Source organism: Anser brachyrhynchus (genome assembly GCF_964034855.1).
Source record: "Anser brachyrhynchus genome assembly, chromosome: 6".
NCBI classification, from domain to species: domain Eukaryota; kingdom Metazoa; phylum Chordata; class Aves; order Anseriformes; family Anatidae; genus Anser; species Anser brachyrhynchus.
This window is the reverse complement of record NC_137700.1, coordinates 21,090,278-21,116,600: the sequence shown is the minus strand read 5'-3', so window position 1 is coordinate 21,116,600 and position 26,323 is coordinate 21,090,278. Positions and strand designations below refer to the sequence as shown.

At 44.2% G+C, this 26,323-nt stretch overlaps 1 protein-coding gene across 18 annotated transcripts in view; it reads right to left on the bottom strand.

The window, feature by feature from the left end:
- Positions 1-26,323, bottom strand: part of LOC308197640 (uncharacterized protein) — a 628,187-nt gene that overhangs the window by 546,982 nt on the left and 54,882 nt on the right. The window lies entirely within an intron of this gene.

Here is a 26,323-nt window from a genome sequence, read left to right as displayed (position 1 = left end):
CAAGATGGGTGAGGAACCAGCAAACACATATACCTCTGGTGTGGACGTTGGCTGGGGATTTCTAAAACAGGTTATGCACGCCCCACAAAGACTTGGGACACTAATCCTGCCACCCCAACATTGGACGTGCTTAACAGCAGCTGCTGCTACCCAAGCTCGTCCCAGAAAGACAGCTTGAGACACCAGCAGGCTGTACTGCTTGGGAGCACCGTGGGTCTGGGGACGGGTGGAAGCATTCAGCAGGAGCCAAGCCAACAGCCAACCGCTCGGCGGTCCGACCCTCATACCACCTCCCAGCTTGGTCACCTCAATCAGACAGCAACTTTTGAACCCAGCTTTGTCAAAGTAACAGAAATATACACCTTTTACCACCTAGTTCAACCTTAGAGAAATTCAGAGTGATGGAAACACTATGTTTTTGCATGCCAGTCTATTCTAATCCCTAATTTGCCATACAGCCGAAAAAAACAATATGAAAAAACTCCATAAAGGAAATTATGTCCAGTTAAAGTTCTTTACCTGCCTGCAGCACCCACCTTCACAGAGGAGAACCATCAACATTTATGACCTTTCCAAACCATTCGGTAGCATCCAAACAGATCCCTCCTCCCTCGACCATATTAACCACCAAACTCTATGTACAAATCACCTGCTTTCCTCCTCAGATGCAAGATGAGTTTTAAATTCCAGAGATAAATTCCACATTTTTGGGAGGTGCCAATGCTCTTCCTGGCCCAAAATCAGAAACTTTGTCAAGATCAATGGATCTCTGCTCCTGTTGTGGGCTTACATCCTGCTGCATTATCCAAATCCTTACGTTTCCAGTCTTCCACGTATCCTCCAGCTGGCTCAGCTGTGCATTCAAGTGTCCGACTTTCATTCTGCTTCATGGTACATTGAATACATTACTGAATTTACATTTTTAGGTCCTCGGGATATTGCTGTGGCTAATTTCAGATTACCCTATTTCTGAAATTCCTCTATCAAGCGCAAAACCTTCCCATGAGTAGCATCGAAGCTGCATCCAGTCCCACCACTCCAAGCTCCACAGATGGGCTGAAGGACATCAGAAACACCCCAGCAACTCCGTGTCTCCTTGGCCACAGCAGCTGAGGGCAGGACAGAGCATAAGCAGCAGACCTCACGGACCATGGTCTTCCCAGGGAAGCCCCCAGCACTGCTGGCCATCTTTCCTATGATTCACTGACATGAAGGGCCACGTTGAAAACTAATTTTCAACAAGATTCAACAAAAACCTTTGTTTAGACTAAATACAATGTGTTTATACTCTTTCCAGTGGAAAGCAAGGCATGTAAACAAGCTGATTTATTGCCCCTCTCATTGCACCTAGAGGATAAAGTTACTTTGCTTGCAGTGAAGTCGGTTGAAGACATGGCTTCTTTTTCAAAATACAGACAGCAATTAAATTATTTCATGAACGGAGCATGAGCTGGGCTTCTTTTCCCATGACTAAACAAAGAATAGCTGGCATCCAGATTTAATTATTCCTATTCTTGCACTTGCTATTCCAATTAGTTTTCTTTTTTTTTTAATTCCTTTTTGGGAGAAACTAAGCTCTTCAAACACCCCTCATACCATGTCCAGAAGCAAAACAAGAACTACAATTTTTGCACAGGTGATTTAACACTTCCATCCCCTAAGAGGTGGATACAAAGGAGAGAAAAGAGCAGGAGGCCACATAAACCTCCCTTAGCTCCATGGCCATGGGCACTTCTCACTAAGCAGACCCAGAACACAGTGCTTGAACTCTCTCCAAACTCCTCTGCATGAAAACGCCATCAATTAGAGGCCCAGTGTGTAAGCAACAAGGTGCCACTCACTGTCAGATACTCGAGTTTTGGCTTTCCTACTAAACCAAGGCATCTGGGGCTTCTTTTGGGGTGGGGGAAAAGCTTCAGAAGATGGTGCTGCATTTGGGCGCTACTGGGACCCAGTCATACTGGGGCTGTGATCTCTCTTCCGCACCTTCGCACTTCTTGTGGATGAAGCATCTAAACTTTCTCTTAGGATTGAAATTTCTGTCCATCTCTACTTCCCATTCCTCGGATTAAAGCTTCCTCTGATCCAAACATGGTACAAAAAAGCAGAATTTGGGGCCCATGTCATTTTAAACTGTATAACAAATATACTCATATAAAACATATGAGCACATTATACAATAAACATATTTATAATGCTGAATTATACACATCCTGTGCACAAATGTGTACAAAATCCTTGCAGATATAAGAATAAAATACACTGACTACAATGTAATTTTGTGCAAGCATTCAGAAGAATGAATGTATTCCGGAGCTAACACCATGTAAGCAAAGCCTACTCAAGAAGGATTTGGAGGATACTTATGCACATCCCAATCCAACTAAAAGGAAGCATCAGTAAGTACATGCACAGAGTGCTCCCTGACACAGGTGAGGATGATTTTCTCCTTTAGCTGAAGTAGGAACAAGGTAGATGATGGGCACCGTGCAGGCCATGTCAACCAAACCCCATATTCCCATCCTGCCCACCCTGGCAGGACGCCGTCCTATTTACACACACGTTTGCAAATCCTGCCGTGGAGATACAAAACATCTGCAGGGGCAGCAGCTGGGGTCAGCAGCAGCACAGCAGGCTGCAGCAGCATGCACAAGGTGCCCTGCTCCTGTTCAAGTGAAACGGGAGAAAGCTGGATGCCCGCTGCCACCCAGAGGTGCCAAACCTTAGCTCCAGCAGGTCCAGAACTAAGCAGCAGGGAGCGAAGCTGACCAAAGGCATCATGGGGTGCTTGGTGCCAATTTTAACTTCAGCAGCTTTGCCGTGGCTTCCAGACAAAAAGCAGAGGTTAATTTTAAACCATGTGCAAAGATTTAAACTATGCAAAAAACAGTCTAGGCCAACACAAAGCAGAAGATACCAGGATTCAACCCATTCTCTAAACTGACAGCCAAAAAAAAATACCTTCTGGATGCCCAAATGCTCAATAGCTGAGAAAACATGTTTGTTCATTTGTCAATGTTTTCCACGTCTTTCTCATTTTCTTGCATTGCAGTGTCTGTTCTTGTGGGAAATCCACTGGGAGATTAATCTTCTAAGGAAATGTGCCTAAGATGGCCCTTAATTAACTTCCAAATTATTTATTTCATTATCTACAACACTACACAGTGTGTGCTTTTGAATAATCCCAGGTATGAGCCAACCATGCTAAGTCCCACATGTAACACAACATACGTGCTAAACTGAGAAAGAAACCATTATTTTCGAATGTAGGTATGCTGCAGAACATATCAGAGGACCTCCTTCTGATTTGTCTTTCCGCTGTGCATTAATTGCACTGCCACACAGCATCCTTACATTTATAATCACTTAACTGCCCATCTTCCACTAGTGGAGCTTGGCTGTCCACGCATCTCACACAGAAAGCTTGTTACAGCCCAATAACGTACCTGAACTGTCTCCATGTTCAGCCACGTGCATATCCCATATGCCTTATATTTGTAGGCTTATTCTAAGACACACTTTGAAATTGGCAGTGATACACACACAATAAATGTTTAGCCAAAAAATCCTGACGTTTATCACATTCTATGTGCTCAAAGTGCTAAAAGGAGCTTCCTAATCCAGGATATTTTTAATAAAATGTTATTAAAAGATGACAGGAGGCATAGAAATATGCAGTAGTCCTTTTTAAAAATCAAAAGAGATTTTGTCCTCCCCTTGAGGAAGTTTGACTCTTTTACATCATGTAGATTTACATACTGAATAGTCCGTATCAGTTACACATCTCTCTTCAGTGCTCGAAACAGGTCATTAACTTGCTTTTTTTTCTTTCAATTATGAAGTCAGACAAATTTATTTTCTGCCTGCGTTGAACAGGGAAAAGACAAGTTACCAATTAACTCAGCATTCAAACTACATCACTGTCACTGAGCTTGAACTTTTCCAGGCAGAAGGGCTGGGGCGCAAGTGGCCTTCCTATTTAGAGACCTCACTGCATCTGCTCAGCTGAAGGCACCAAAGTGCCCTGGAACGGGCATCCGCATGCACAGACACTTCAGCTTTTTTTCCTATGAAAAGCCAGCATTTCTGTTCCGCAAGGGACACGTAATCATTTCAACTGTGCTGAGCTACTCGGCACACATTTGCTCTATTTCCAAAGCAGAGATTTGCTGCAATTGCCAGGAGAAGCAAGTTTCTTCAGACTAGAATAATTATTTCCGCTATATTTTTTCATCTGACACCCCGCTAACCACATTTGAGCTGCTTCTGCTCTTCATTCATCTGTTATGTGAAATGTGAGCTTCCCATTATCGTCACTGGGGGAAAAAAAAAAAAAAAAAAAAAGAGCAACATCATGCAGCACTAATTCCCTTCCTTTCCTTCTCATGCTATTTTTGATCTTTGCATCATAAAAATACTTTGTGAATTTGCTAAATTAAAGAAGTGTTCATCTGGTTTGGTATCAGGTTCGAATACTGATATGCCTTCCCCCCAAATTTTAAGCAACCTGAATCCTCTCAGCCATTTAGTCTCCAAAGGGGGGTGGGCAGCCCCTCTCCTGAGGGTTCTTCTTGCCACCCGGCCCTGAACCAGCAGGTTATCTGGATGAAAGGGAAGGCTCACCAGCACTGGAGTACCTCAATTTTGACTCCTACTGACTAGAGGCGTGTGAGCTCAAAGGCTCCCAGCACAGCCTGAGCATTTTCCTGGGGGACTTGTTATAAGGAGCAGCTTAGCCCACACATCTGCCAGCCTCGCTCAGAAATAACTTAATATTCCCAGGAAATTTTCTGTAATTCTTTTTGATATGGAAGCGTAACACCAAAGATCTCACATCAAGGTTGGGTGATGTGTTGCTCCTCAGGGGCTGGAAGACAAAGCTGTTTTAAAGTGATCACAGAGCATCGGGTTTGAACATCGATGCTGGCTTGCAGGCTCACCATGGGACCACATGAGGCTGCGGCTTGGCCGTTTCTGACGATAGCAGCGGATCTCTGGGGAAGTTTGGGGGGGCTGTTCTGGGTCCTGTTAAATTTACAGCAAAAAAGAAAGCGGATTCTATCACACCACAGCACTAAGAGAGAAATGTTTACATCAGAAAAAGGAACAGGCCTTCAGCCTCAACTGGGACAGGATTTGAAGTCCCGTCCCTCTGGTCAGCTTCAGACACCAAATCCAGCTGCCAGAGTTAAGAAATTCTCAAGTAATCCTGGCAATGCATAACAACAATGAACTGCAGTAGCAAAATTTCAGAAAAGACAGGACAACCACATCAAAGCTTCAGAACTGACAGCCACTTAACCAAAAAGATCAGCACTTCCCCACGTAATTCAGAGGGTTTGTTCTCCAGGTCAGCGCTGCTTTGCCTTAACTGACTTATGCTCGAAGTATTATCCGAATTTCAAATCTTCCATCTCTGCCAGAAGAAATACTCTTTGCTGAAAGAAAGCTAGGAAATACAGGTTTGCTTTCAGTACTATTCCAGCCAAGTTTCTTTTTTTTTTTTTTTTTTTTTTTTTTTTTTTTTTTTTTTTTTTTTTTTTTTTACATTCAGCTAATGGGTGTGTAAGAATTTGCTTGCACTGGAGGCAAAAACAAAGTTAGGCAAGAAATGTGCCCAGAAAAGAAACCCACATCTTCTATTTCCCTCTTGCTCCTTTTTCCTTAAAAGAAATGTCACACTGTTGTTTGGATTGTGCTCAGTATTTAATCAATTACTCCATGTAAGAGTGAATTAAGGCAGGGTGTCAGACACTTAAACAACCAGACGTCAATTAGTACTTTAAAAACATAGGCCAGGTGTGCTCGTGTCTCAGCACCAAGAAATCCACCTCAGCCGATGCTGCTGTCCTCTGTCAGTAACGCAGATGGCTCTAGTTAGTCCTTACAGCCACAATGAATACCCAGCTATTCCTCCTAAGCGCTGGAGAGGGAGAGCATGCCAATCCCTGTAGACTTCAGTACACGAAGGTAGCTACTTCTGATAGAGGCTGTTTAAAACAAAAAGCAGGTAGGTGAAAAGGGGGAAACCACCCAAACACCCTTCATGTTCCCTGTACTGTCATGCACAAGAAACATTTCAAATCTAGTATGAAAATCACATCTTGTATCTCAGAATATGACATAACCTGCTTTAAAGTGCCTTCAGAGATCTCAAGCTGAGATGTATGAAAGCATGCAATGCTGACTGGAAGTACAAGACCAGAAAAAAACCTTACCTAGTGATAAATCCAACTCTACGCAGATGCAACACGCCACAGGTCACTCCAGGGAAGCAGCCTTAAACCTGTGCTCCCACGGCATGCAAAGCAAGCCCCCAGCTGCCCATCACAGCACCTCGAGGGATGAAGGGCTGTGTCTTTGGGGATACTGACTGGGGAGCAGGTATCACTGGGGTTAACAGCAGGAGATCTTGTCCTCTGGAGACCAGGGATAACCAAGGAGCTCTCCAGGGCAAGCACGAAGATACCCAACGTGCAGTTATCTCAAGGGTGTGTGTGATACCCCTGAGCCCAGGTAATTATTTCTTCTAAGTTCAGCCTTTTGCTGGGCTTTGACTGACCTGTAATTCATGATCAGCATCATAATTACTGAAGAAGGCAAGGTATTTCAACTGCATCTTGTATAAGCCCCCAGAAAATCAAGTCAGAGTACTATCTCCTGACCATCATGGTGTGAAAATTGTCATTTAATGACCTCCTCCTTTTGCATCAGCTCATGAATGACATCGCTATAAGAAAGAGCACCAAAAGTATGTCTGTGCTTGTGTGTTTACAATGCATGAGCCCAAAAGCTTAATTAATGATGACAGAGTTCAAAAGGCTACATGTAAGCAATGGACAATTTAATGCCACTTCTATTAAAGAAATATTAATTTCAGCCCAAACTTATCACTGGTTTTGTTATTGTTGTGCAAGGGAAACACTGCACACATCAAAATGCATGTTGGCACACCACAGCACGTTACAGCAAGGGCCCACGGTGGAAAATGGGCAGCATTTGGTATATTCCCCAATTTTTAGCAAGGAAAACAACAAGTGAATGTGCAGGACACGAGCCTAAGCGTACCTGATGAAATACCCCTTTTTCACATTCAGTGACAAAAAAAAAAAATCTATAACTTAACTGTCAATGCTTTTAGAGATATATCTGTCTTCTCCCTCATTTGAAGCCATAAATTCTCCATAAATTTTATCATTTGACCTCCTTGTGGAGGATTTGTGGCATTTGAACAATAAATCAATAGTGTGTTATGAAACACTGGCTTACTGCAGAGGTTCACTGAAATGACACATTCAAGAGAAATTGGATTTGCTAGAAAGACTCTCTATTTTCCCTTTTGGGATAGATAGCATCTGACATTCAGCATCACTTCCAGTTTAACCGGAGCAAAGAAACTATCTGAACTCTCAATGACCACCACAGCAAAGCTGAATCAGAAGGGGAAGCTAAAAAAAAAGAAAAAAAAAGAAAAAAAGAGTGAAAATATAAAGAAATGCACTTGGACTCTAAAATATGGAGCTTGGTCCCTGCTGTTGCTGCCTAAGACATCTTGCTGGACACTGAACAAGCCATTTACCCGTCCCATGTCTCTGCTTGGCTCGATGCAGAAGGACACCCTGGACACCCTCATTTCCTCTCCCCCCTCATTTTGGGCTGTAAAATGGATTAAAAGGGAATATTTCTTTATAAAGCAAAGTCTTTTTGTATTAGTAGCAAAAGGTATTACAAATACAGGGTAGCTCATGAGAAAGCATCTGATAAGACCATTTCTAATTATCTATAGCAAAAGCTGAGCATAATATTTTATCCTTATGCTTCCTTCCTGCAAACACCATGCTTGATATTCAAACACTGAGATGAAAAAAGTTTCAGTCAACTTTCCACTTAAGAAAGCTGAAAATCTGTCATTACCTAGTACTAGCAGTGGTGAGATGTCCTACAGGAGACAAATTAGCAGCAGCAGCACAGCCAAGAGCTCTCACAGTTCTCATTAACAGATATACTTGTTAAAAGACTTCTCAGAGCAGCTAAATACCCAGTAGGCACCGAGTTTTTAATGGTCCAAGAAGGCAGCTGGCCAGGTTTGCAATATGCTGGAGGTGACCTGAGGGTGCAGTAATGTCAAAGTTGACTCCACTTTACTTCAGTAAACAACAGCCTGCCAGCAACTCAGCACCTTTCACAAGCAGTAAAGAAAAAAATGAAGAACCAGGTTAACAATGCCACTGGAGAGCTCATTAAAGTGTCTTTGCTTGGTCTTTTTTCATGGAAAAAAAAATATGTAACTGAAGGGAATGCTCCGGTTTACGGATCAATAATTGTTGCTTTGAGAGGGAGATTGGGAGAATCTGAATTGCAAGAGACAGCTTTGTACTCATTGCAATTGGCAGATTTGCATTGCAGGCTTTGCAACTAGACAATTAATATCAAAAACTCATTTGTTCAACAAAACAGTATGGTTAGAATTAGGTTTTAATAAAGACTACTACTGCTATATGACAGCACTACAGCTTCCGAATGGAGTTTGTCTTCTGCATTCAGTCACAAAAATCATTGCCCAATACTTCCTTTTTGCTTTCAGCTGTGGAAAATGGAGATGGACTTCACCTAAAAGGATGAACTTTCTCTACAACAAGCAGCAGGGAAAACAATTCTGCTGGAGAGAAGGAGCAAACAAACCAAGGAAAGCCAAACTGCTTTCCCTGTTTGCCCTGCTGGATAAACCGTAGAGTTTTGAGCCAAATGGCAGTCCCCTAACTCCCCAAAGAATATTCCTTGGACAGCAGTGGAGTAACTTCTGCTTCCAAATTTCCTCCGCAGCCTGGTTCCTTCCCTGTTACCACTAGCAGCACTGGTCATCTTTGCCCCACATCCAAGCCTTCTTCCATTATTTGCCCTCTGAATTCACATAAGGAGCTCTCCAGACTTGATTTCACCACGAACGTCCATGCACTTAATATGCTGTAGCATGGGTCTTGCCACTACTGCTAACCAAGCAAGTGAGAAGAAACACCATTTCCAACACGTAACAAGTTTGGAGAGAGCAGTCCTCAATACAAGGCTCCTCTCACCAAACCTTTACGATACCAAGCTGTTGCTTCCTCTTCCTCTTCCATCTTTCACGTTCCCCAAGAAATGATGCACCCGTAACTCATCTTCCTTTCCTTTCCATTCCATCCCTGTCTTTTTTTATCCTGACCTTCATCTGTCTGTAATCTTCTCTTTTTCCAATGCCTAATCCATTATGCTTCCTTCGAGTTGTCAGTCCTGCTGCAGAGACGGCTGCCACAGCAACTCCCCCAATTGCTCTCAGCTGGAACTGAAAAGCCACTTTTTAATTCGATAATAATGAAAAAATAACATATACTATTATTTTAGCTGTGGTGACTTAGTTTTGTTTCCTGGGGAAAAAAACCTTGAGCAAGCATCCTCTGAGAGCTTATAAACTGTACCTTGTGCCATACCAATAGGGTGTCCTGTGCTGATCTCTATGGTATAACATAAGCACTTCTTCCAGGAATATGTAACCTGAACAGAAAACCATGAACTTCACTAAGAAACTTAAACCCACAGAGAATTTAAACGCTATTTTATGGCGGCCCACTATTTTTGTTTTAAAGAAGCCATTGCTTACATTAGGCCTCATCTCCCTGCACGAGATACTTGCAGCAGGACCACCCCAGCAAAGTGCTCCTCATTTTGCACGCTCCTTCTCAGAGCTAGAGCACTGCCCTAACAGCCCACTTCAGCACACCAGCAGTTACTCACCGTAGCAGTGTGCTAAATCTGCTGCTGGGGGCTGTAGTACCAGATGGCAAACCTGTAACTCCATGTGCCAGCCCTCCGGTATTGATCTTTCTTAGGAATCTTTAAATAAATTTGTTTCTTTTCACATTTGGAGGGTTTTACTAACAAAGCATTCATAGAAGGGCTACAGAAATCCCACTTTCTTCTCGGGAGGAGGATGCCAACGCTGGCCTGAGCTCGATGTGTGTTTCTGGCATAGCAGGGGAAGGAAAGCAAGCCAACCAAAGCCTGAGCCACCGCGAACATGCTGGCACCCGTTCCTGGCAGTCGCGTGAAGCTCGTGCATCACTGCTGGATCCCCATTTCCGTGTGCCTACCGTCAAGTACGACAGGCTCTGGGTTTGCTTTCCCCCCCCAACTTGGCACCGAGAGTCAAGTCAGGCTTCAGAGCCCAGGCACGGCGTGCCAGCTCTTGCAGACAAGTTGTAGGAGAGCGTGCAGCTTTAACGAGCGCCTTGCGAGGTCAGTGCTGGTAAAAGCACACGATGTCCAGGGATTTTCTCTTTTTAACAGGGGTGTGTTTTAACAGGCAGACCTGCCACGCTCATCAAGCCACCGTCTCCCTCTGTCACTTGTAGAGGGCTTATGTGGCAAGGGTTGGGTAGTGGGGCTGAGGGGCTGCCCCGGGTCAGGGCAGAGCCAGCTCTGCTCCAACAGGGCCCCGATGTTGATAGCAGGGAAAAACGCTGAGCAACAGCAGCTGGGAGAGAGAGAAATAAGAGAGAGAATCCCGCAGCCACCACAGTCGGTGAAGCAGGAGGGCAGGAGGTGCTCAGGGTGCCGGGGCAGAAGGTTCCTGCAGCCATGGAGAGGTGCACAGAGGAGCAGGGGAAGGGAGCGACGAGGATGGCGCGGCAGGGACCCAGCGTTAGGGACCGACCGCAGGTCAGTCATCCTCTGATGGCAAGGGCCAGCAGGGCGAGTGGTGAAGGATTCACCAAACGGATCTGAATTCTGCATAAGCTATAGGTAGGTCACTGAAATACTCACTGGCATGCTGGGGCTCCAAGAAGGAAGAACATCAGTGGAAATTTTCTGGTTTTTATTTTGGACGTGAGCTATGGGATACCTTCTGTCCTATTTTCTTCCCATTCATGAGAAGGTTATCGCCTCCATCACAACAAATACTTAAAACAGAGCGTCAGCATTTTCAGAGCTATGTCCTGACCAAACACCTCAGAAGGAGATTCCTCGATTCCTCCTGCAGTACCAAAGGCACAAACAGGCTGCACGACATGATAGCCCACAACATTTCACAGGGTACCCATGAAAAGTCCTTGTGCGTGTTCCAGGTTGTAAATGCAAGATGTCAGCAGGGTGACAGTTTGTTTGAAGCTGCAATACCTCAAGCTAGAGACTCCCGTGATAAGGAAGGAGGATAAGGAAGTAGGGCTTACACCTCACGGCAGCACTGTGCCCCCAGAGAAGAGCTGCCAAAGCCCATACACAAGGCAAGCTGCCTGTTGCCAACACACAGCTATCAGCAGCAGCATTCAGCAGCCATCTACCACTAGGGTGGATAGTGGCTCTTGTGTCAAGCTCTCCCCACAAAGAGGGCAGTGCTGGTGCCAGCCAGATGGAGCTGGCACAGCCACAGCATCACCGTTTCCTGGAGAACATCCGCCTCAGGAACCGTCTCCTCCGCACACAAAACAGCTCCGTGGACTGTTCAAACTGGGCACATGTCTGTATAACATGCCTGAAAATAAAAGCACTGTGCCTACCTGCACTTCTCTGGAAAAGAATTCAGTGCAACAAACAAAACACATGCCAGGTACATGCACCAGGGTTCGAGTTAAACGCCTTATGCTTTGGAAGAAGGACCAGGCTGTTGGGTGCATGAACCAAACGTGTTTGTTATTTGTGGGTCGCCTGAGAATCCTTTTTTGGACTGGACTGCAGTTTTAAAATAACTTTATATCCCATGTTAATTTGTCTGATTTCAGTAAATAAGAACTTGCATAAACTCAAGGGGCAAAAAAACATTTTTCTGCTATTTACTCATTCTGGTTCACTTATCTGCTGGATGCAAAAATTAAAAACAGCTACAACAAAAAACAGCTAAAGGCCATTTCTTGGCAGAACACAGTTTGCATTCTCATTTGCTGCCAAGGAAGAAATTCAGGTGCAAGCCAACGAGCCAGCAGTTTCCCTCACTCCCACTACTCATAAGATGCAAGAAAACGTCCCTCAGATCTAAAATCTCCTGCAGAAAATAACTTGGTTCTTGTGCTTTTCCCTCTGACCCCAGTGAAAGCACAAGAGCTCGAGACACAATCTCGACCCCAGGAAGGATGCCTATCACAGGAACATGGATGGGGCTGGAAGGGATCGAAAGAGCTCACCTGGTTCACCATCCTGAGCTGACCTAACTAGTCAGGCAGTTCCAGTTAGTCCAGGGTGGATCACCTGTTTTAACACTGACTCCTTGGGAAGGCAACTTCATGTTATTTCTTAACGTCGGGTGTTAACAGATGAACAGATGTTTTGCTGCCTCTCAAAGAAAATGCTCTCATCTCTAAAGCAGAACCTTTGCAATGATTTGTCCTGACTACTCAAGATAGTACGGGAAATACGGTTTTACCTAACATCAATGACCAGGACTAAAATATATATAAAATGTTCTACCCCACTTTCAGCCCTCAGAGCACAAATCTAGTTAGGCATCTGCTTCCAGCCATGTTGCGACGTTACAGCAGCCTGGCTCTCAGTGCCTGGTGCTTTCGCATCCTTTTTACCTCGTTTTAAGGTAACACTTGGGTACAATTACTGGAGTTTGCAGCACCATACTACCGGTTGCATACAGATCATCATTCTCTCCCTGAGCCAAGAAAGGGATCACCCAGGAGGTTGACATTGTTGTGAAATAAGTGCCTCCCAAGAGATATCACCGCAAATATAAAAGAAAACTAGAATGCCAGCATTCTGGCTTGTTCCAGGCTTTGAGATGGTTTTCCCTGAGCTACGTCTCCCATACTGAGCTCCCCACCATGTTTCATTTGAATGAAAAACCAGAACAATCTTTTTTTAAACAGGGAAAACTCAAAGCAAACACAAAACAGCAACAAGATTTATACGCAACCCTCCTCTTGCCCGCTGCATCCTTGTAGGTGGGTTCAAGGAGCCGAACGACTCAGAGAATGGCACAAACTGTTGGGTCCTTGTGGGCTCCTCTGAGACCAGGCTGGCTGCTCCCAGCTGGTGGCTGCAATCTCCTCTCCATCGCATCCCATCGCCGCTCAAACTTCCTCTGATGAACAGGAACGGGGCTCAGTTATGAACAGAAAGGAAGAAAACGGGAGGAGGAACAACAGATGCCACATGCCATACTGAACATCAAGGCTCCAGAGCAAGGATGGAAAAATTCATTGCTAGCATGCCCCAAAGCTTGAATATAAAGCAAAGAAGCTCAGGCATTCACCTGCTCGGCTCCCCGGGTGGTATCTGCCCTCACTGCCCACTAACAGGGCTGCTCATTGGGGCCACGCACAGGCCAGAAACAAGAGCAGAGAGCACAGAGCTGAACCCCAGGGAGCTGCTGCCCCAAAGCACTGGGAGGAGCACGGGGCCCGGCCGTAGTACAGAACTGAGCTGAAACAAAGCCAATCAACGAGACTACGAGTTTGGCAGACACTGTAAAAACTTTCATGAATTTTGCAGTTGTCTTCTCATAAAACATTGTCTTGTCAAGTTGAAATATTTGGGGAAAACAGCTTCTTCTGTGAACATAAATAATAAAAGTGAGGCATCTAGGTATGTCAATATCAAGCCAAGCACTTGGCCTCAACCCCAGCTCTACTTCTTCCAAAGTCGTGGGTGAGCCCCACTCCTCTGTCAGCACAGAGCAACTCTGCACATCCCGGCTTTATCGTGTGAATGTATCCAGAAGGAATCCAGGCCAAAACAGAAAAAGCTTGATGAGTTTGTTTTAGCATTGTACCTGCTTCATTTATTTAAAAGACGGGGAAAAAAAGAAAAAAAAAAAAAGAAGACCACCCATTAAGACAAGCTCACCAGTGCCTCTCCCTCCCAATAATGCCACTGAGAGCATGTCATGCGACAAAAACCTCCTGATCCCAGCCCTGCTCTGGTTTCCCATCTCTGCTCAGCCATAGGGTCGGTTTCTTTCTTCATTTCTATCAGAGAAGTCCCACTAAAAATGATAAATTTGCCACGCTGCAAGGAAGGGAAAGCTCCTGCTTGCATAATCCTTATTACTAAGATGAGTCATTTAAAAACTTGCTTTCAAGAGGGTAAATGAAACAGAACAAAATACAGCAGAGAAATTACTGTAGCACAAAACTCTCCCTGGTGCCTCCTATTTGAGAGGAACGACATTTCTGAACAAAACTGCTTCTTTTCCTGATTACAAAACGTATTTCTTAACATGACTCCTCCTCGGGGAGGAAAACTTATTCTGGAAATCTCGGGCATTATGATCTGTTCCCTGAAGGATTAAGTTTGAAATTAATGCCAAAATATACTCCTGAGGACAATCCCTATTGATACTGCAGCAGATATTGAGGAAGAGCTCCTACTTCTTGGCTCCAAAGTACCGCTTTTTCCATTTATTTTTATTGCAGTTTGGAATTCCTTGTTCCATAAAGGAGTTAGTGCAGAGGAGACAACTTAAACTTCCGGCGCCCAGTGCAGAAACCTTTTGGAAAGCCAGGAACTGCAAAGAGCAGCAAGACACAGCACTCGTGGCTCTCTCTGCTCAGACCCACCTTGCCCCAGAGATGGGCACATCCACACCACCACCAGCTCTTCCAGGGAGAGTCACCTCAGGCACAGACCTGACACGGTGAGCAAGTGACCCCTGAATTGCATAATTCCTATTGCCAATGAAAGCTACTGGGATAGAAAAAAACATAATCGAGATCAAATCTATTATCATTATTACATACTTATTACAATAAGCTACACTATGACGCTTCAGACATCACAAAAACTGCTCCAGAAAAGAAACTCCTTTATTAGACCTGAACAACAACGCCCAGGTTCTTCACCAGCTTCTGCCTTGCTCCAGTTTAAGGCAACGATGCAAAGTTTGAGAGGCCTGAACTTATACCTTGATGCCACGCTGTTGGGATCTAAAGACTACGACCTGCTTACAGTGCTGCTGTTTCAGAAAAACTGGAATTGCAGATGTTTGCACAGAGCCTAACATCCAGCTTGAGCCCTAAATGAGCAAAACGCTGCATCCAATACAATCCTTTCTAAAACTATAAAAACAACGTGTATTATGACCAATGGAAACGTGTACGCTATGCTTTGCTGTTTGAAAACGCTCTGTAGTTTTGCAGGGCGGCATAGGGAGAGCAGTAATGGGAAAGATATAGCTTTATAGCCCTCTGAAAGTTTTGTTTGGTTGCAATCAGGAAAACGTAAAACAACACATTAAGGTTTGGCCCACAAAGAATATCAATTCACACACTATAGCTGTTTGCACTGCTGAAAAGTTGCAATCCTTTTAAATGAAGTGTAACAGCAGTAATTGTGTTTCTCTGACTGAGCTAAGAGGCAAATGGCGCATGAATCAATAATGATGTGGCTTGTACACCATTTATCTCTTTGCGTGATCCACAGGAAATCCAATTGCATAATTACATTATTCACAGTCTGTCGAGAGCACAAAATAACTGGATCTTGTTAGAGTGTGCATTTCCCCCTGTCTGCAAAGGGCAGGTGCCCACAAAGGGAGACCTGGCCGGCCACAAGCCAGTGCTTCCACTAATAACAGGATCATACTCCCCGAAATTACCAGTGCTGCCACAGGGACTGCATTTCTATAAATAGCTTCAGCACTCGGAAATTTGAGAGCCTCTAAGACTTCAGCTGCTCCAGAGCTGTTACTGTGAGCATTACCAGTAGGTCGGTCCACTCCAGAAATCGTTTTGCTAGGCAGGAATTGGGACACGCAGACACAAGTATTTTAACATTGTTATAAACCTCAAATTTAAACACCTGAGAAAGCGGCAGGTATAGCAGGAAATTTGCAAACCCAAATACTAAAACAACCATTAAATACTGCTGCTGAAAATAGACTATAATGGGCTGCTGGCCCTAATCACACAGCCCCTTCCTCTGCTGGCTGCACGGCCTCCCCCTCCAGGCTCTGCTGTAGACGTTCATCTCCCCACAGGCTAATTCATCTTCCCCTAGAACTGATACGAAACCACAAGGACCGACTCTGCTGACCCACTTAATTTAATAACCTGCAAGTTGCTGCGCATCTCATGTTGATATGGAGAGCAGTGAGCCCTGGCAGACGTGGCTGAGGCACGAGGAAACGCGGCTGCAGTATCGAAGTTGTGCTCTTTAAACTCAAGAAGTCTGCATTTCAGCTGGCTACTTCTCACAAGAAAAGAACAATATCAAGAGAAAGAGATAACACCAAACCATAAGTGATTTAGGAATTAAAATTACCCCACGCTGCAGTTTTACTGTTTGCTTTCTGTACAAATTGTTCACTTTGCCACAATCTGACCCAAACGGAGCCGTTACTGCCAGATGCACTTGAAACTCCAAGAGGGTTTCTTAGCCACAAGGGATGCTGAGCACTCTGCCAGGCTGCATTCCCTCTCCCCCAAAGAACTTTTCCAACCCTGCAGTCAGATTTTCAGAGGGCATCTGCAGTTCAAGCCTTCTTGCTGCGCTCTGCTACCTGCTGTTCCCTCGCTGCGTTGGAATCAAATAAAAAGTAAGCCTGAAAAATTCATCGCAAATTATTTCCTTTCTTCGTCACAGAATAAGAGTATTCCCTGAGTAGCTGCTGTACCACAGACAAGTAAATGTCTCCTCGAGGCATAAACAGATGGGTTACAGGTCTCCATGTTTATGAAACGGGGAGAAATTTATTGCCTCATACATCCTGTTCTGCCATGGGATTATCACTTCAATAGTTGACCTGTTTAAAAAGTGATGCTGCAGTTTACTGTGGCTAAAGGTGGTTACTTTTATCAAGAGGATGGATTAGAGTTACACGATATGAAAGCCGGATAAGAGCCAAACCTTATGCTGTGACATTAACTTGGTTTTATTACTAGCCCTAAAGGAAAAATAGAAAATTGAAAAATTTTAATGTTGAAAAAAACAGCTACAAGTGTTGAAGGATGAAGACTTGAAACATTTAAAAGCAGAAGACAGGAATTTTGGGGGGAAGACAAATTCATTTATATCAATATTTTAATATATTCCTAGCTTTACCATAATCATTACTTGCAAAAGAGGAGTTGAACTGCTTTCCTATTCAGCACGCTGTAAATCAAACCAGACCCAGGAGTCTGGCATCACAAGCCTGCACAGACCTGATGGAAGGAACAGGAATTTTGTCCTGCGGCCATATCAACAATCCCATCCAAGAGATGGTTTCCCACACGAGGCCCCATTTCGAGATGAACTATACTGTGAAACAGAGCGAGTTCGGTGAACACTGATCTGCCGATAACCATGCCAAGGCACCGCCACTCGGTGCTCTCTCAGAACACCACCCACAATAACCTCTGCGAGGAGGATGCGGAGGGAAGCAGGAGGCACACATACACCACGTTTCTTTGTCACAGCCAGCAGGAGTGACACGAAGACAAAGGGAAGAATATTAAGGGGCAGCATCTTACAACAGTAAGATTTTTCATTACTGTCCATTGAGGTTACAAAATGAAGTTGGAGACAAAAATATCAAGTATGGTCTGCGCTCAACTCAGTTGAAAACCCTTTTTTTAAAGAAATAACCCAGTTGCCTTTTTGCCAGGCATGAATGATAGCAAAGCTGCTATCAAGTCTTTTATGCAGCTTTCTTGAAACACTAGATTTCATCCTAGTGTACTGCAACATTCGAGGTGATCTGGATCAAAAAGTCCAAAAGTTCATATAGGAAAATTAAAAGCTAACAAAATTCTGTATGAAGAGTTATTTACAGAATCTGTCACCTTTTGTGGAAGAATGCATGTTTCTCAGGACTACCCTCTCAGCATAAGGAAGTCTGCAAGCAGGCATTTTACGAGCTACAGAAGAAGGGTGATACATGGCCTAATACCTGGCTGTGGATATGCTCATCCTTCCCAACTTAACTTGAAAAGCTGTTTGCCCCAGAATATTCACCTGAAAGGAAAACGAACAATTCCTCTTGTCTGACCTCAGAGCGAGCCTGCTGCTCAGACCAACCTTACAAAACCTCAGCTTCAAAGAGCCCCAGGCCCTCCCCATTCACCGCAGGTGGCAGGGCTCCAGCATTCCCCAGGCACGAGCAACAGGCAAAAACCCCTGTCCAAGAGCTGGGTCCTCTATGACAGAAGAAAATGAAAAACTCATGAAGAAATGGAGACCAAGAAATAACTGCCACTTCAAAATGGAGAACAGAAAGACCAACCTGCAATCTGTCTAAGAGGAAGATGAGCAAAGATGCACGGCTGTGTCAGTGAATTCTGGCTGGGATTCATTTGTAATACGCTGTATTTTACCATAATAAGTACAATCATGGTAGTTCTTGCTACATTTGCAGTGCCGCTCTGGGTAGCATTAGTATTTAAAATAATGCCTTGACAGATGGCCATTACAAAAGCTGCAATTCAATCGCAGGCTTCCACGGCACTTTGAAAGCAAAAGTTTGCTAGATTTATTCATGCCATCACAGCTTCACTATTAAATTTCAGGCACAGATTCAACTTTGGCCCAAGCATACTTATAATGCCTATGACATCGAAATTAAGAACTTAAACAAGGTGAACCCCTATGTATAGAGAACCTACCACATATCAGAGGCACTGGTATGTATAATACACAATGGCGAGGTAACTTCTCAGCACAGAGAGCTGAGGGAAAGCATGGAAACAAGGTGCTCCCCAAGCTGGGGTGTGTGAAGTGAACATAAATTGGCTGTCACGCTGCTCCCTCTTTGGGATGAAAGACTCAATGGGTGCAGAGCGCTACTGGTGTGAAAGCACTCCGGGACCACTTGAGAGAGAAACCAGACATGGATTCTGGTTTCTCTGCTCAACCCTCTGCTCAACTTTGTAAACTTCAGCAGCGTAGTCTTCTCAGCTCCGTTTAGAGCCAAAAAAAGATGTAGAATAATTTACAGACCCCTCAGAAGTGGAAGATGCTCCTTGAACCACAGCAAAAGGCACCTGGCCAGCACAAACGCAACAGTTCCCATAACCTTGGAAGTCCACGAGCTCCCAGTTGCTCCTGGCCGCTATCAGGCACAGGACACGAGGTGAGGTGGACCTCTGCTCCAAGCCAGCACGGTCCTCCTTAAGTCGTTCTGTATTCCAAGCAGAGGACGTTGACATATGTATGTCTTGACTGCAAGTACACAGAAGATGGCATCGCTCAAGGCAAAAAGCTAATGCTGATATAACTCACTTATGTGTGTGTGTTGCAAAATCTGTGCTGTGCCAATCCCCTCGTGCTGTAAATTGTAACAGCCCATGGCTACAGAGCGTGGGCTGCGCAGCACAAGCTCCAGCAGCGTGCCATTTTTCAGGTTATGGAAAACCCAGCTCGGCTACCGGGTCATTTGTATGTGGGCCTAAACACAACGAGGCTCAGCTAGTTGCTCAGGGCTAGAGACCTGTGGGAAAGATAACATTTTAAATTATTTAAATCAATGCGGAGGAAGGCTTAGAAGCGCCTGACAAAGAGTTACAAACAGCACATGTCCAACCTAGTTTTACTTAGCATGTCTGAAATCAATATGGAGTAGAACAAACAAAGCAGCCCAAGTGAAAGCTGCAAACGTGAGTAGTTCCAGCTAGAGACAAACAGGGACTTCACTGGGGGAGGCCCCACAGCCAGCCTGGTACCTCTGGGACAGGCAGTTCCCTGAGTCTTCCGAACTCCCAGCTCGTTTTCTTTATCAGAAGCATCACGCTGCCCATGGACAAGTGTGCTCAAAGGACCCCTCCTTATTCTCAGAGTATATAGCCTCTACAGGGACACAGCTGAAACAGAGTTCTTCTGTTTTAAAATCTTCTGTAATCCCCCATTCAATTTTCTTGGGCATCAGCCAAGAAGCAATCGGCACACACACACACACAAAACAAAAAAGGTGAAGAGAGAATTTCCCTTAATAAAAATTGTATCAGAAATTCCCTTAAAAACATTCTCACACTAGATTTTTGACTTTGTATCGCACAGCACAATTCCTCCCAACATTAGAAATCCCTGTTCACCTACAGCAGGATAAATGACACTGCAAGATGCAGGAAATATTAGCTTCTGGCACTGTTCTAAGCCAGCCTATTTAAATCCCATGGACAGCTGGCAATCCACTGAGATCAAACCCTCGCCTTTACCAGCACCAATGGGACAGTGCTGCCACATTTGCTACGGATTTTGCAAAATTCCTCTACCTGGAGAAAAACTGAGAACCCATTTTGTGTGCAGTTATATTCAGGGAACTTTATAAAGAAAAATTGCATTCTGGGCACACAGCACTCAGTTATTCAAGTAGAAAGTTGGTTAACCAGACAAGTACAAGAAAAGATATCCTGGAAAAAATCATAGTAGAGGAGAAAGGGAAATAAATATGACATTATGCCTTTTTTAAACCCGCACACATTTCCATCTTTCATGAGTTTAACCACAAGTTTTCCCTGTGAACTCAATGGTCCCCACCTAACCACCTCACACACACCTGGGCTGGAAACCTAGCCAGGAGAAGAGCTCTCGATTAACCACAGCACTGAAAGTGATAGAAAAAAGTGACAGCCCCTGAAGTCAATTACTTAGCAGAATGTAGCAAAGCACGAAATTGCTCTTTGGTGGAAAAATCCCAGCATTACACTGCATAATAGTGTTTTGTGCTGAAGAAGGTATTGCATTCTGTTTTCATTATTAACATCTGATAGGTATTTAAGGGATTTGAAAAACTTGAGAGCTCCTTGAAAAATAGGATGGTATTTTGGTCCTCGGCATTATAATCAAATGCTGAAAATCAAGCAACAAAAAGAGGCATACTCTGTCAGAGATATCAGAACAAACTATTAATCTTCCTATCTGTCTTGTGACAAAGCAGGAAATAAGTTGTCTTTTATCCATCCAAGCCACAGCAGAGTAAGGAGGGAGGTGTGGGTTTGTTTTTTCCTAAATATCTGGGCAGTTCATGTTGAGAAGTCCTTTCATCACCAGTGGACAGTTTGCCCAGAGTATAAGGAAAAGCCCAAAGCAGAGCAGAAACTAATCTATTGGAAGAGATAATCAGGGCTTTGTACATTTCCATGCCTCTCTTCATTATCACATCTTCCTTTGGCTTTTGTTCCCCGCGCAGCAAATCTGTATGCTGTGCACAGCTCTTCAAGCAGCACAGATGCAGGGGTTACTAGTGCCAGCAAAAAATGAAGTTCAATTCATAATAAAAAACGCTTTAAACTTCTTAAGCACGTGTCTGTGTGCCAGTTAACGATAAGCCTGATCTACCAAGGCCCTTCCAAAACTGACTTCAGCATCCCCTTGGGGTCAGTGCCTGGCCACCCCCCGACGTGGGCAGGAGCTGAATTCCCCCCTCGGCACACAACGAGCCCAGGGGCTCCGACTCGCCCACCACAGCTACTGCAAAAAGCACTCACAAGTCCCCCGCTGCCCACAGATGCCGTCATTTCTGCAGTGCAAAGCCCCAGCAGCTTTCAGCCCAGCACGTTAAGCTCAAGATGTGACCTCAACTCACCGTAGCGCTCCGTGCTGCGGACCACTGCGAGGCCATTTCCACACTGAAGACATACGAGTCGTGGGCTTGCGTCACGGAAGGTCACCTTCAAGCCATCCAAGAGCTCTTACCCCAAACACTGGCTGCGTTCACATGTTAAAGCTGACTTGGGACTCACTTCACATTACAGTATTTGGGTTTCTGTCATTTTGGCTTACAGGTGCTTCTCTGCGTGCTCACAACCACCTTCTGACTTTGTGAGTTACTGGTCACATGTGCTGATGTCAATACATTCATCCGCACTGATTTTTTAATTGCGTGCCTCAAGTTGCCTAATCTCAGTTACCACTTAAAGAAACTATGTAAAACTTTAACTCAAGTGGATAGCAGAAGGAGCTTTGCATCCCTATTTTTATTTTTGCTTTAGCTTCTTAGAGCTAAATTGTATTTGAGATTAGAGGACAGGATTCTTTTACATTATCATCTTTTAAGAGAAGTTCTGTGACATTACGCTGTTCTACTTTTAGCAAATTATCTTCCAGAAATCCGCTTAACTGTCATGCTTCTTTAGCTTCTGTTACTTAAAAACACCTTTTTCTCTAGGATGTTGTGGATGCTGCTTACGGGGATTTGGGATGAAGCCACCGAGGTCTGTACAAAAAAAATCCACACGGGTTACAAAACAAGAGCTTCTTCACACGTGGAAGGACTTCACCAAAGAGTCAGGAAGCCAAAAATGGGTGGAAATGTGGGAAATGTGCGGGGACAGGGAAAAAGAAGAAAGGAGGGAGAGCATTGTTCAGTTTTTTCCTTACATCCTTCCCGAGGCATGCCACTTTGGACTGCTGCTGCAGAAAATCTCAGACTGCACTGAATTTGCTCTGATCCTCCTCAGCTGCCTCACACTTACTGAGTGCCATGGAGCCATCGCAGTTTTGTGGAAGTGAGGCTGAATCTATTTCACATATCATTGAGGCAATTGTTAATTAAGACTGAGCTGCAGCTGTTACTTGGGATTGTACACAGGAGGAAAAAAAGAGCCACAGACCAGGAAATGAAAGTTCAGCTACATTCCCAGTAAATAGATTTACCTAGCTTAACCAAGGAAGTGACTTGGGTACAGAGAGTAATGCTGCAAAGGTGGATCCCTGGGTTCAACTACATCAACAGAAATTCACTCATGAAACTCCCGTGCCAAGAACAGCTCCCATGGGCTGCGCTGACGTACACAGGAACAAGTGCAAGCAGCACTAGTGCTCAGGTGTTACGTACAAGGCTGTATTACCGCTCAGTTCTGCACTGCAACCTTTCAAAGGGATCACTGCTGCTGAGTCAGAGGTTAAACATTTTACTGATATTACATTAAAAACACTTTGTAAGCTTGGGTACCTTGGGGACCATTAATAGGTGATAGCAGCAACCACCTGGAAGGTCCGCGTGGGCTTGACGTGCAGATCTCACTCCTGAGAAGTGCCGGGCTTCGCAAGAGACCTGCTCAGGGTATGCAGCACGGAGATGATCAAAGAAAGGGGAGCAGACCGCCTCTGCAGACCACCCTTATGTGACTGACTCGTGTATTTGATGTTTGCTTCTGATCTCTCTCTCCTGACTGCTTGTGAAAGGACACGTTATGTATTATCAAAGAGAGGAATGAGATTTCTCCTTCGGCTCTGACTGCTCAGGAAATGCAAACAACTCTGAAATCCCCGTGCATCAGCCTTGCACAAGCCCATTACTGAAACCAAAGACACAGGCTAAAATAAGTGGGACACCTTCATTCGGGAAGTGTTTGCACTGCCTGCTGCAGGCATTCAGTTCGGGTGCAATTCAGTAGCCATCAATAGGGAGCCCCAATACCCCTCACGCTTTGAAAAAAGAGGCAAAGGAGACTGATTCAACACAGCTAAGTAGGAAGAAAGTAGCTGAAAGCTACCGAAACCTTTGCTGAGATGAGCGCTCTCATCTCAAGAAGCTTACAGTTCAGATGTTGAAAAGTTATATGGATGCTTAAAAGCCAATAACACAACATTTACAGCAAACATATTAGGAACAGAGCAAGGTCAACACAGCCATTACTTCTATTGCAGGCAATAAGACACATTCCTCCTAGAGAAAACAGCTAGAATCCAACAGTCAAAGGCAAGCACCAAGCTGAGAGGCATTAGGGTGGGCAGTAATGCCTGCCAGAAGCCCCTCCATAATCCTGTGAATTACAGCGTGCGCGGGGAGAAGAGGAACACAGCAGGGAAGACGCACATATCCTGGTGTACCAACCTCAGTCGTAGGGAGACTCCTGCAGAAACAAGGGTTAACCCATCTCATGCCCTGACAGATATTTGTCTGCCTCCAATAACCCCCCATTACTTCTCAAAATCACCTCCTGATTCCTGCAATTGCAAATTCGGAACAGTTTTTATTGGGTAAGAGCATTTGCCCAGGAGCTGCTTACATTTTGTTCACTTTCTCCTTTTCTTCAAGGGCGTCAACATGAAAGATAAATACAATCTTTAGGCAGTGTTTGGGAAAAAGCACATTAGGAGGGTAAAATATCTGTGGACCTTCCACAGTGCCAAATATTTGTCACACTGCCTGAATCAACAATGGGGAACAGAAAATTGCTGATAATGTTGCACCCAGCTTCACCCAGACCTCTGAAGAGTAATCATCACAAACAAGCTAGAAGAAAAGTCAGCCTCAAATTTAAAAAAAAAATAGTCCACAGGCTATTCATCAGGGTAGGGGGAGGAAGAGTGAGACGTGCAGGATAATCACAAAATGTACATTTGCAAGCAGGAAAGAGAGAGGGCAGGTAATCTTTCCCAAACTCCTACTCCTAGCTTGCACTTCAAAAAGCTTTATGCATATAAATTGAGAATAAAAACTAAAACTGATTCCAGTGCTTATTACTTGTTTCTAACACATTGCATGGATCTTTTAAGAAAACTTATTTCTCAGGAAAATCTCATTATAAGTTGTTCCATCTTCCCCATATATTTCCTGGATAAATCGAGTGCCATCAGTGACACGTTGCTGGTTGGAGAAGTTGACGCTCTGGGTTAGCACCACGGCTGTTCAGGTGTAGGAAACACTGAGTTAAATCCAAAGGAGAAAATTATATTTGAGTTTGACAGGCACTAAAGTGACAGTAGATGCATATTAAGCACATACAGACAGAGTAGGTATCCTTAAATGACGACGGTTTACTGTTCCTTGCTCCAGCTATGCAGCCCAGCTGTGAAATGGAGGAAGGCCACTGACGCTCCCAGGGGCTGCTTGTCGTGATGCAGCCATCCAGGCGCGTTACAACAGTGCCTGAGCTCACCAGCTCATTTTTACACAGGCCTCCAAGCAGCCATCAGATCGTAAGGACATGCACTCAAACACTAATGACCTTAGTCCATAACATTTCAGTTGCCATCCCAGCGAGCGGGCTACTGCAGTCAGAAACACCAGTTTTTGTAAGTGCCTGTGCTGCTCGTTCCCTGGTTTCATAAACCCGACGAGGGACATTCCAAGTCACGGCAGCAAGACAGGCTGCTCAGCCTCAGGCAATAGTCAAGAACATGAATTTTCCCTAAAATTTTGCTGAAACATCTTAAATTTTAGGCAGTCCTAGAGGGGAACGTAGTTGTGGTTTTGTTTTTGTTTGGTTTGGGTTTGTTTTCAGAAGCTCAGAAGCACTTGAAATCTCAGAAGTTATCAGAACACAAAAGTTATCTGAATATTTTGTTTCAGAAACTTCTTATAAAAAATATATTCGATATATCCCTGAAGACATTTTCTAGGAAAATATTCATGTCAGTTTTCAAAGACACTTCAGGCTATCAAATTTACTTTTTACTAGTATTTCATTTTCTCCTACCTGTTGAAGTAAATTCACTTCCATTTCCCAAGATCAGGTATTTAGTTTATGCATGAAAAATAGTCTGCAATTATTGTTAATTAATATTGTATGGATAAACAACCTCATAACCTATCTGCTGCTGTATAAGGGGTTATTACAGATTTTGTGACCTTTCAGTTCATGTCCCAGTGACTCTAAAACAAATGAAATCCGATGAATGCAATAAAATATTTCACCTTGCATGTACGGCTAGAGCTATTTTAAGGATTTAGGCAGCACCAGAGCAACTGAGCCCAAGGACTGACATGCAAGGGCACTAAGCACATGAAAACCCTGCCCTGATAAAGGCAATGGCAAAAATCACCCAAAGTACCTAAGGAATGTGTGAAGAACAGATCTGGAAGGAAAAAATGATTTTTAACCAACTGGAATATACTACAAGGTCCTAGAAGTTGGACCAAAGGACGGGGTTTAGCAGCGGTGTGCTGTGTGGGGCTGCTCATTGCACGTCATTGCCCTGCCTCTGAAAATAGGAAAATAATGGCTTGAGCTATTTGTTTGCAGCATGAAAAGAAAAATTACATTTTTAAAAATAAGTGCCAGAAGGACACACCACTCCCCCAAGATCTCTATCTTGACATTTGCCAAGATTTATATAACAATTCAGCTCTAATAACTAAGAGATTGACAGATGAGTAAATTGCAAACAGAGTACCGTTTAGGAACCTGGAAAGTCACACCATTCCCAAATTGCAAGTTGGTGGCTCCACAAAAGTTAGAGAACAAAGATCAGTGAGAATAGATGTTCAGTGGCAAGAAAATAAGACAATTTCTTGGAGTAGTCGGGCAGTTACATTGCATGTCAGGCATCAACGGCTCCTTTTGAAAGATTTATATGCATATTCCTGTATTTTCAGGGACAACGCACCCTGAACTGAGGAACTCGGAAGCCCCTAGATCTCCGTTATTTGCCATAACAATGTTTTTCAGACACAAACTTCCTGGTAAGTAGTAATGCTGTC